Raw genomic sequence first — 12452 nt, forward strand, 5'->3', positions numbered from 1 at the left:
GCTGCAGGGTTTTGCTGGAGGGATTTGTTGAGCCTCCCCCGCCTCCCCTGACAACTCTCGGTCCAAAGTCAGGACTTCCTCAATAGGTACAAAGTTAAGGAGGCTGCAGAGTTCATGGGTTTAAGGATTGGTGGAAGTCCCTACAAACTGTTCCAGGTTTTATAGTTTGCCTGGATATATTAACTCTGCATGGGTAGGTGTTTGTGTAGCAAATGCACTGTTAGGTTATAGCTCTAAGTCATATACTTGGTCTCAGAACTAGTTTAAAAACATTCTACTGAGTTCTTACGTTGTGTACTTTTAATGGTCTATTTAAACAGAGCACCTATATGTTTCCTTAATGACTTTGCCATTTAAATTTGGTATTATCTTTGGTGAGGAGGGGAAGCATCCACCACTTCTTTTTATGACATTCTGTTCTAATTCACCAGCCTTGAAAAATCTTGGTAGGTAAGCAAAGAACCCTTCCATGGTAGTTAGAACAGGCGAAGCCATAAAAGTTGTTATAGGACAACTAACGTTTCATATAGAAACTAATTCTTTAAAACAAGTGCATTTTTATTTGCATAGATTCGTAAAGTTCTAAATGTGGAACATCAAAGAAATAAGTATGTGATTAAATGCGTCAGTGCTTTGGATAAGAAGAGGCTGAAGGAGTGAACTTTTACATGAAATTATAATATAAATGTAACATTTAGTGTCTAGCACCAAATAAAACTTCCAGTGTAAATATGTTTAAGTATACCAAATATGCTTCTAGGCTGCTTGTGAAAATCTTACTCATAACAGTGATTTAACAAAGGCTACTGTAGTCTCAAAATGCAGACAAATAGGAGGGTTAGGATAAAGTATATTTCCTATTACTACTTTCTGAATGACTCTATAAATCTGGGTAGGTTAGGCTGTTATGGTAATATGCAGTCTATGCCAGCAAGTGTTACAGAACAGGCATCCCCTTACACACTCATCTGTATAAAACGGAGAAGAGAGAAGGGGAATGTGAAGTGTGGGTGTTAGTCACAAAAATACACATTCTTGAATTAGAGGGAAAGTGTCAACAGCTGTGTTTCCTGACTGTATTTTGGAGCAGTTTTGAAGAATGTAGGATTTAAGAGGGAAATCCTCCTCCCAAATTCAACAAAGCCATAGAGTTCCCAAACTAAATTAGATTAGTCCCCAGGCTATATCCATCGTAGCTCAACTGAATGTGTTTTTTGGCCCAAATTGATTTGTTGTTGTTGGTGTTTATAGGTGAGACTTTGGGCAGGATTTTATCTGCTATAGATTCATCTCAGTATAGCATCCCCTGGAGAATCAGCAGGAGTCCTTAATGTGCTGGGCAGGCACCATTGCACGTAATGACTGTGGCTTCACAGTAAACGTGAAGTTCTCTGTAAAGTATGCCTCTATTTGGGGGACTTTTTTCTTCTTCTTTAATTTGGTTTGTTGGGTATGGAAATTCACAGTGAAATTACTTGAATTGAAATGTTACGTTGCTTCTTCAGGTCATGATAAACACCGTAGGCAGTTTCTTCTTGAAAGTTCTTACACAGAAAAATACAGAAAGTTTTCCAAGCTGAGCTGTTCAAATTTCCTATTCATTTCCCTTCAGTTTCTCGCTGACACGGTTGGGTTTTTTATTACACAGTGGTACATTAGCACAGATTAATTATTTCATCATCATTATGAAAAGATACTTTGTCACTTTCTTGGGTTTCCCCCCCCCTCCCCCCCCATCCTGTGGCAACAAAACTGAAAAGTCCTAAAAAATCGGGAGGTGCTCCACTGAAATCATCAGAGTTGCATCACTGTAAGTGAAATCAGGATCAAGCATCTATGTTTGGGTTTAGCTCACTGGTATTCTGTTTTTAATACAACTCGTTACTTATGCCGTTAATGGGCATAGTGCTGCTCTGACAGCATTGAGATTCAAGGGAGCCAGTCTGTGACAATGCGCTACCGTGTCTCATGGAAAGACTGGTATTACACAAGCACTCTGCCTGCTCTGGAGCTGTGCAGTTTCGTCCTAGTGTCGAGCAAGGTTTCTCAGACGTTATCCTGTATATTGCTTTATCACAAGGTTAGAGAGCTATCTGAGGCCTTCTTGGATGTTACTTTTAATGAGGTGGGTCAAAGTCACTTTTATAGGGAGAGACAGACATGGGTAGACAGATTTTATTCATAAGGAATATGAATTCCTTGCATATCCAGAACTACTGCAAGCACCAGGAGTTTGAGTCCAGCTCAATATTATTGTTACTGTAGGTCTGTCCAGATCGGTATTTCAATTTTCTAATCTTGGTTCTTTCTGTTTTGAGATCAGCAAATTTAGAGCCACTTATTAAGTATCCTATATTTTTGGTAATAAAGTCTCAGCGTTCTTTTATTTAATTTTTCTCTTCTATTCAGATTAGTCCTAAACTGGTAAGACCTTACCTGGATTTTCCAGGGACTCTTGAAGATCCAGTGTAATGGAAAGACACTTCCGTGAGAGACCAGCCCTGCAGCTGCAGCCACACAGAATTTTGTTTCTGTCACACTTATTTGTTTTCATGCAATCAAAGAAATGTTACTTGAAAGTGTACCTTCTGCAAGGAAAAATAAACACAAGCAGTAATGCTTACAACTATATCAGGAGGCAGCTTAAACAGATCACTAGAGAACTCATTAACTTTTCAGTCTGAATAAAAACTGTGCATACAATGCCTGTAGAGGTGTGTGTACAACGCAGAGGACCGTGCGTGAAAGTCAGTAGAAAGCTGGTCCTTGCACTTATCTTTGGCAGAACAAGAATTTTTAGAATAGAGTGAATGAGAATTGCCATGATGCCTGCAGAGTCGTGCAGACATACACCCAAACAATAGTTTTCATTTGGCTCGTGCTTTGCTTTTCTATCAACTTAGAGAAATAGTATTTTTGAAAGCTTTCTTTACGCTCAGTTGCTGCTGGTTTTGGTGGAAGTAAATGGATGGAGCGTGCAAAGGGAAAGAAAAGCAATGAAACTTGTCTGTGGAATTCCCTTGGTGAAACTTTATATTACCTCTTAATATTTGACTTTGGGTATAATATTTATTTTGAAAAGCTGAGTTATTCTAGATCTAGTTCATCTATTTTTTCATTTTTACTATGATATTTCTATTGATGAATATGATTTATTGTCAGTCAACACAGAACTAATGCCAGATAGACTTGGTAGCAATTCATGAAATGGCATAATGATAACTCATTGGTATTTTCTTCCTTTGCCTCTATTTTTTGTAAAGGGGAAAAAATAAAAAAAGATTTAATTGACTGAATTTTTCCCTTAATCAGTTTTGCATCTATCTGTTGCTAATGATTTACCATAGAGGATAAAGAATTTTTGATGCCCCGACTACAGCATAACCTTTCATACCAAAAGCAATTGAAGGGTCAGACTACAATTTCACTGTAATTGCCTTTTTCCCTTTTCACTGTCTCTTTGCAGTAATACACAACAATCAATACAGCATGTAATTAGATTTCATTCAATCTGTAAAGATTAAGAGAGTTTTCATCTTCTCATTATGTATGCTCACATCATGTCTTCCTACCCATGTCTTCTACATTAGACCTCTTTGACCTGTTCTATTGCAGACGTGGAGGGATAAATTTGGAGTATTCCCTTGAATTTGGCAGATTATCATTCTTTACACATCATAATTTGATTTTGCTCTCTTTGGGAAGATTAAATACAATAGCAATTTCCAGTATGATAAATGGGTTTTATATTGCATATGCATTTCATGGAGGAGGCTGGGGAAAAACAGTGGACAATTCACGTAATTGCAGCACACAGGCTTAAAATGATGGAAATAGCAGGTCCTAGGTGCAGAGGACTGATTCATGCAGACTGTGACTCCTGATTTTTAGAGAGTACTGGAAGCAAAGTGATTGCATTTAAAATTCAGCCTGGCAATCTGCATACTTAAAAGGTACAGTAGTATTTTTAAAAGGACAGTTGATTCCTCATAGGCTTTTGAAAATGGTTCCAAATTTCCATATCGAAAGTAAGGGTTGGGAACAGGCTGCAAATGAATCATGCGAGTGTCCGCATCAGATTTGTCAAAAAGAAGCTTTTATGGCTGGCAACTTTCAGTTAAAGAGTAATTCCTTTGCAGAGAAGAGAGGTAAAGCCACGTGTGCATGGGGGAAGATTAAGTGTGACTGCCAGCCTTACGTTAATGAAGCTGCACCTTCTCATACCTGCATACAGATTCTCATGTTACAACTATTTTCTGTTTAATTAGGTTATGGTCTGATGCTAACATGCATCTGACAAAATTAGCACATAATTATCTCCAGAAGTATCAACTGATTTGTGGGGACTGCTCTAAGTCGTGTGCTTTCCTTGTACTGGTGAGAAGCGTCTTCATGTGGTCTCATTTTGAGGAATTTTTTAAGAAATGCAAGGTTGGGCCTAGTGAAGGCAGGAGTGAAAAATAACCAACTGCATTTCCTTTTTATTTTATTTTTAAGCTAGGCTGCAGTTTATCTGTTTACCACACAGCATATAACAAGTATTTTCAATTGTTCTGGATCAGTTACTCAAGCTTAGGTAAGTAAACGTTGTTACAGGCCTGACCTTCAGTACTGCAAAGTGATGGTCAAGTCCAAAAGACTGATTTCCACTTCACATTGGCTTTAGCTATGTTAGTCTTGATTTATGTAGCTGAGGAAACTCATAATCAGTGATTTCAGGAAGGCCAAGATTTTATTCCCCAAAATAAGGGAAGAAAACATCATCAGTCGATATTTGGATAACCCCTATAAAAATATAACATAATATTCAAAATAGTATTACTCTATTTAGGGATTTTAGGAAGAAAAGGGCTAAAGGTTTGGTAGAAAAAAGAGGGTAAATCTCTCTTGTAAAATGGGCAAAACTGCATTCAACTCCTCAAAATATTGGCAAATACAAAAAATATATCTCCATTTCAACAGCACATCAGTGATTTTGATGTCTCTCCCTGTACTCTATGTTTCATATACTGGTAACTATTTTTTTGTGTAGTGTTTCTGCTTTTTGCATTTGTAGCTGGGAAGAAAGCTTATTTTGACAGAGAAATCATGGTAGTTTTATCGACTCATTTATTTGTGTAGAACTTGAGTCATTTGTACTATATAGGATTAAAAGCTACGTTTACAGAGGTGAAAAGAAAATCTTTGACTGATGTTGGTTTTGTTGCCTTTTAGGAGGTATTCCAGTTCAGTTTCTTTCCATTTCTTTGTAGATGTGGCTGGAGTTGGAAACGCAAATATGGATCTGTCATCTTTCTAGTGAAGAGCTGCAGTGTGGTTGTTGCACATCTATAACCACCATACAGGTTTAGAGGATTAGAAAACCTGGCTTTAACTTAATACCCTTGGTGGTTGGAGGTCGGGTTGTTTTTTGAGTTTAGGGGTTTTTTGTTTATTTGATTTTTTTAAGTAAGTAAAAGCAGGTAGTAGTTAAACCGAGAGCATTATTTAAGAATGCAGTTCCAGCCACTGAGTGCATGGCTGTTCTCCAAGGAAATAATAAGATTTATGAAAGGAAGGAAAAGAAATGAGTCATGTTTAACAAATCTTCCTTTTATTAATGCCCCTTTCTAACCTTACTAATGGGTACTCAGTCGCTCTTTCTCGGTATACTTGGCATACTTTTTAATTATTGTTATTATTTGTGGGGTTTCACTTGGTAGTCATTTCCATCACTTATTTTAACCTAACAAACTGAAAGGGGAAAAAAAAGAAAAGAAAGAGAGCCTGTGATGTTCTGGATAACAGGAAGCAAGACAGCCAATGACAGCAGAGCAGCTTCCAACCTTGCCGTAGTCCTATTGATCAAAACTGTCCTCTGAAATAAGAGAACTTTAGCTTCTGAGAATGAAAACCAGATAGAGATCCTCCCACTGACCCAAAGTCATCTTCTCCTGAGAGCACAGAGCTAAAGCAGCCAAGTGCTAATAGGATGTGGATATGACTTGTGTCTGCTTTTTCTAAAACTGTTGTGTCTTCTTTCATTGCCCACAGCATCCGCACCGGTAGCATACAAGAGTGTGGCATGGACTGTATGACTTCTCTGGCCTTGATTTTTTGAACTCTGAAGCAGCAGGAAGGGGCCTTCATTTGCATCAACAAGAAGTCCTCTAAAACAAAGAGAATTGAGGATGGGATTACTATTTGTGGCAAAATGGTCCTTTCTTCAAATTGAGCTTCACCAGCTGGCTTGCTGAAGTGATGTTACACCTGTGATCTGGTGTAGATCTAAATGGAGTGAGCTGTGCGTGTGTGTGCAAGTCCGTAGATATCCAGGGAAGGGGTATTTTGGAGCTGAGTTCTGCTTTCTTACCCCTCTGTTTGACATTCTCCTCCCATGGTGAGGGAAGCGGGCTTGTGCTTCTGTGGTTCTTTGCACTAGCTTTTTATTCCACCTGGTTTAGCTAAATTGGACTCATTGCTGTCCATGGAAAGGCAGTGCAGCAGCACTTTTTGTGGGAAATCTAGTGGGACATCCAGAGGAGCTCTCCCACCAGTTTCCTACCCCTCTTACTGCATTTCTCAGGCCATTTCATTTCTGAATAATTGTGTATATTTGTTTGTTTATGCCTCTTATGTCATCTTTCTGAAATGGTGTTGAGAGGGCTCAATTCAATGACTATAGACTAGTTCGTTGGTCTTGTAGTAAGAGGAAGAAATGGGTGTCCTCAGGATAAAGTAGGAGCTCTCCCACCAGTTTCCTACCCCTCTTACTGCATTTCTCAGGCCATTTCATTTCTGAATAATTGTGTATATTTGTTTGTTTATGCCTCTTATGTCATCTTTCTGAAATGGTGTTGAGAGGGCTCAATTCAATGACTATAGACTAGTTCGTTGGTCTTGTAGTAAGAGGAAGAAATGGGTGTCCTCAGGATAAAGTAAACCCGCTTGCTCTTTGCCATCAGGCTGAGCTACTCTGTGTGCATTCTGCCTAGTCTTGCAAAGCTGTCTTGCGAAGCAGATGTGGCTACCTGCCTCTCCCTTTATTTTACTTGGATGACTTGTTCTGAGGGATCTGCTCTTAAGCCAAGGATGAGCCTGGGACCATGAATTGTTCTGTATCCTTAGTGAAACAATGCAGTAGAAAAGGGCCAGTTTTGGGAATCTCTGACAAAAGGCAAAAGGTCTAATATATATATATTTTTTTTTTTTTTTTTTCAAGTATGTCCTTGATCACTGGCTTTGGAGGAGAGTCCGAGGGCAGCTGCAGAGTAGATAGCTGAGGAGACAATAGACTGATTCTGCTGTGTCATCATGAGCAGTGTGGATGCCTAGTTTTCTCAGGGGCTGAAGAGTTGTCTAAGTAAATGAGCAAAACATTTTTAGAAAAGGTGAGAATATAGATTTCTGAATATTTTAAGCCTTGCACCACCTCCTATGGAGCCGTTCTCTAGAAGCCCTGCCACCACAGCCTGATTTATACTTTTAATACTTGAGCTGTAATTTGCATGTCATCCTGGGAGAATGGACAATGATTAAGAAAACTAAACCAAGGAAAAGGTTTTTGAAACAGCTTTTCTAAGCACTGCTACTTAAAAACGGTTCTGTCAGGCAGAGGTATTTGGTGCCAGAATACTACAGGAGAGGGTTACCTATTTCACAGCATCATTTGGAAATCATATCTAAATAACCCAAACTCGGTGGATGAAATATGCCTAAAATATAAAGGAACATGTTGGGCTTTGGGGTTCTTTAGTGCATTTGCTTCAATCTTAACCTCCTGGGTTAAATGTTAGAGCAAATGCCTAAGAGGCTGCTGCTGTAATGCCAGTATCTCCCTTGGGCTGAATAGCCACTGTAAAATAGTATAGCACTGGCAAAAGCCATGCTATCCCCCACAGATCCTTGACGCCTCCTTCCTCTCTGCAAGGCCAAGACATGTCTGTGGAAAGAAGCTGGTGATGTAAGGCCTTTGTTATCTGTGTGCCACTGGACTCCGCTCCAGGAGGAGAATTCCTTGGCTGTACAAACCACTGCTTTCCCCTCTTCCGGCAATTAGCTGCAGCAGGAGGGAGAGGAGAAAATCTGAGCCTGTGTAGGCAAAAGGCAACCGTGGAACTCAATTATCTACCTTCTACTTACATTTCAGAGCTACTTATACAGGTGATCCAGTTGCCTTTACTGGAGTACTCATGAGAGTAAGTGCTCACTAGTGTAAGGGTCTCACACACTTTATAAGGCATGACTCAAACCTGGTTTGCTAGAGTTGCGTTTGAATCGCCGCTTGGTACAAGCAGCATAAAAGGTCTGCCAACTAGGCTTTAATGTCTGATAAACTGATCAGGGAAGAAAATGGATCCTGCCAGGTCTCTCTCTGTGAAGTTCTTTAAATATTCAGATACTGTGAAACACAAGTACTGCCTACGGGGGTTCATGTAGGGTTGTGTTAGACTATGCAGAGATACCTGTGAGGGGCATCCTCTGTCATAGACTTCACAGACTCCGGAAGCACAGAGCTGGTCTCTGTGGGATTACCAGTGTGTTACCAGTTTTTGTTCCTGGGGAGAACTGTTAAAACCCATGTCTGTGATACAGTCAGCAGTCATGTTTAGTCAGGAATCTAAGTCAGGTACAAATCCGACACTGCTTTCTAAGCAAACCGCAGATCCTGCCAATCCCTCTTCTGCTGTCAGCAGTGCATTGTGTGGACAGTGACAGATATTGCTGGTTGGGTGGGGTAGCTTGCTCAATGATCCAAATTCTCCTCAGCTCACCCATGCACTTAGTTCTGTTGAAGTCAGTTGCCTAAATTGATCCAGAAGCATCAGCAACAGCCAGTAGTTATCAGCTGTAGTAGTAAATTTGGCCAAATGAAGGTACTTCTGCCATAGGATGAACAGTATATTGGCCAGTTATGATGATGTATATGTAGTATAAAGAATGAATTCATGCTGTGTCCCTGTACTACTTCAGTACAGTTGAGAACAGGATCCTTCCTCCTTGAAGGTTTTGGAGTGATTCCCCTTTCTAGTACAGATCTGGTGAGCTTTGTGTTTCTACCTCTGTCCCCTAATACTGGGGTCTTTGATTGCTTCTGCATTTGTGCTGTGCGGCTCCAGTTTGCGTTTTGCAAAAAGAAGTCCACAGATCAGGAGGTCAGATTAGCAGCCTTATCGTGGCTGTCTTGTTCCTGGTATTTGAGCAAGCTTTGTTCAGTGATTGATTTATCCGTTTCCACAGCACCGCACAGTACTATCTACCTGCCTCTTCCCACACCCCGTCCGTTACGTATGCTGCTGGACACAACCCCCTATGCCTCAGCTGCTGCCTGTGCTCCCATGGACACAGCTCCCCCATCCCTCAGCCAGTGCCTGCATGGTAGAAGCCCTTCGCTTTCGACCTTTGCGATCTGCTTCTGCCTATGATAATTTTGACAGTTTGACAGCGCTGGGAAAATTGGTGCCTAACTCATGGAGTCTAACTGGGATCCAAAACTGGGCTTTTCCTGAAGATTTGATTGAAGAAGCAGTTTTAGCGTGCGGATGCAATTAAATGTGTATGGATTATCTGCACCCTAGCTGAATGCTTTGACCACTAGTATGTTGTTTAAAAAAACAAAAACAAAAGGAGGATCCATATAACTTTCCCTTTCCTTTAGGTGAAGAATAAGACCTCTGCTGCATTCTTTAGAGCTGTGGATCTTATGTGGGCAAATGTTTTCAGACTTCAAAGCAAGGGTGGGACTTTTCATTCCTGCCTTTTCAGCATCCTGTGTTGGCTAGCCCCACCCCGAGCCTCAGCCAAAGGTTTGATCTCTCCCTGGAGGGAGAGCAGGTCCTTACTGCAAGCACTAAGCTTGGACCCCAGATGCTAGCACCCAGAAGTTATCCTCAATGCGTTAGAGCACTTTGGAATGCATCAGAAACTGGAACTTGTGCAAGGTCACACACAGTCTCCAATTCCTGTTTCCCACAGCCCAGACTAGCATCCTAGCCAAGGTATTGCCCTACCATTCCCAAAACAAAAGGGGCTTTGTTGCACAGGAGCTCATTTTTCTCGGAAGGTATCCACCATGAGGGCTTGGAGGGTATCCACCTCTCCTGCAATTCTGGAGAAGTTTGCTTCTCATTTTGTCTCTGTGGCATTTTTGGTGGGGTGATAGGGTTAATTGGTTGTTTTTCATTTGGATTCTTTATGCTGGTTTTGTATTTTATTTGGCAGTGGGGCCTTACTGCCCTTTTAGAAATTGAATTTATTTTTTCTACAGCTCTCACATTGCCTCTAGGATGTGAAGCTTTTGTAAATAAAAATGTATTTTTTGTTATATTAACTCATTTTCAAGCAAGCAAGCCCTTGTGTTGTAGAAAAGATTGGTGGTATTCTTTCCTGTGCATACTGAACTGGAGGCAGTGATAAGACTAAAAATATCCCCAACTGAAATAGCATTGTATAACCCAAAGGTTAGTCTTCCTTGGGATTAAAATTTGCAGTGGCTTTATAGATTCTTTGTATGGCAGATTTCTAGTCATCCAGCCATGTGTGCAATGAGGCTACTGATACGTGCACCATTTTGCACCTGCATAACGCAATCCCGTTGGTGACTACACAAGCACAATCCTGCTGATGAAAGACGCTGATACCCGTTGTGCTGGTGTCAGCTGGCCAACGAGGCTTATGTGTTCTGGTGTTGTCTGTGTTACAAGTGCTGTACTGGAGGTGCTGAGCAGGGACTAGGCACTGTTCACACCTCTAATAGGAAAAACAGATTTTGCTGCACAGAGCTGTTAATCCTAAAACATGATGATAGATTGCAGGTGGCTCCACGTAACAGATGGGAGTGGAGTATGAGGTAAGAGTGAGCTGATCACGTTCAAGTTATTAAACAACCTAATACTAAGCTGCCTAACTGCTGAAATAGTTGATGCTTACAACTTACACAAGTAATGAGTGGGTTTGGCTTGGAAAAATGGGTGGTTGAGTGGTTTAGGTGTTAGCCTGTGTTAACCTTGGGTTTGGAAACCACATTTTTTTGGTTCATTTTTTGGTTGTTCTGTTACGTAACTTTTGTGTCACATGGAAAATCCCCAGTCTGCAGATTTAGGCTTCTGACTTCCAGCACCATTGCAGGGACGTGGGCAGCCAAATGCTCCGCTGGAGCCTGCTTGTGTATTTCTTCCTGGTGACCAGTCTTTTCTCCCACTTTTTAAGGATCTTTTGTATCTGCTAGAGGTTGTAGCGCTCTCAGCGCTTGAAGAATGTCTTTATTTATTTATTCACTACTATATAGTATTTATTCTCTACTAGTATTGTAAGGAGAAGGTAAAAGATTTGCAGGCATTAATTAGAAATTTCCCATCTTTCTTCAATTTAGTATTTGGCAAACTCACTCGATACATCCTTCCTGGGATACTCCTCTAGGCGTAGACCTGAACGTGTCAGCACCTGCACTGAACTCTTTGCTCTCAGCTACTCCACCTTTGAATACACAAACCCAATAATCTTTGATTTTAGACTTGTGCCAGCCTGATCCTCCTCCTGAAATAGATCCATCTGGCTCAATGCATTTTCATTCAACAGAAAATTAATTCTGGAACGGAAGTGGCTTTTATAATGCTAGTATCCAGTGGGGTTATATGTAAAACCTTCTGTTTTCTGAAAGAGTCAGCTTGGTATGGTTCCCATACTCACAGCTATGTTCCCATTTCAGGCCTACAAAACCCTAAGCCAGGCTGCAGGGAGCCCTCTTAGATGAGGTCAGGGAATTAAGAATTTCTTCTGTCATTCATTCTGAACCTGATCTGCCTAGTAACTGGATCCTTCGTCTCCCTTTTTCTGTCACACATTTAAAAGTTCACAAAGTGAGATTTTTTTTAAGTCTTCCTTGCACAGTGAGAAGAGTGAACAGAAGATATGCGGAAATGGAGGAGAAATATTCATGAGAGAACAGAGACATGGCCTAACTTTGAGGTTGGGATGGTGCAGCCCAGCATGCCAATGGACACAGGCTGAGTGATGCAGCCCTCCGAGAAGGTGCTGATCGTTGCAGAGGGCATTTTTGCATATGTTGCAGGACTTGTTGTTTAGGCATCTCTCAGCCTTTAATCATACTGACAAGAAGCTGGAGCACAAATACTGCTGTCTTAGAGACACAGTGGAGGTTGTGGAAGAATGAGACCAGTGAAATACTTTGGAATCAGGGTCCGTGCATGAGTCATGCTAGGACCGCTATAGCCCTAAGGAGAGGTGGAGTTCCCCATTGCAGCACAATGTACAACAGGTTATTCTGGTAAAGCCTGTAACACAGTTTGACAATTCATGTTACCGTAGATTGTTGATAACTATTCTGGACCAGAATTTCAAGTAATGAAAGCTGTCTCTTACTTAGCCTGCTTATGGCACTGTAGTAGCAAGACCAGAATCGGGCCCAAAGGACAGGACAGCTGATGCAAGATCAACACCAATTAGACATGGCT

At 40.9% G+C, this 12452-nt stretch overlaps 1 protein-coding gene across 1 annotated transcript in view; it reads left to right on the forward strand.

Annotated features, from left to right (window-relative positions):
• The window catches only part of LOC104074228 (polypeptide N-acetylgalactosaminyltransferase 9), a gene marked incomplete at both ends in the record, with an annotated part of 78631 nt that overhangs the window by 433 nt on the left and 65746 nt on the right, over window positions 1–12452 (forward strand). The gene's annotated exons all lie outside the window — the stretch shown is intronic.

The sequence above is a fragment of the Fulmarus glacialis genome, unplaced genomic scaffold (genome assembly GCF_000690835.1).
Source record: "Fulmarus glacialis isolate BGI_N327 unplaced genomic scaffold, ASM69083v1 scaffold15543, whole genome shotgun sequence".
NCBI lineage: Eukaryota > Metazoa > Chordata > Aves > Procellariiformes > Procellariidae > Fulmarus > Fulmarus glacialis.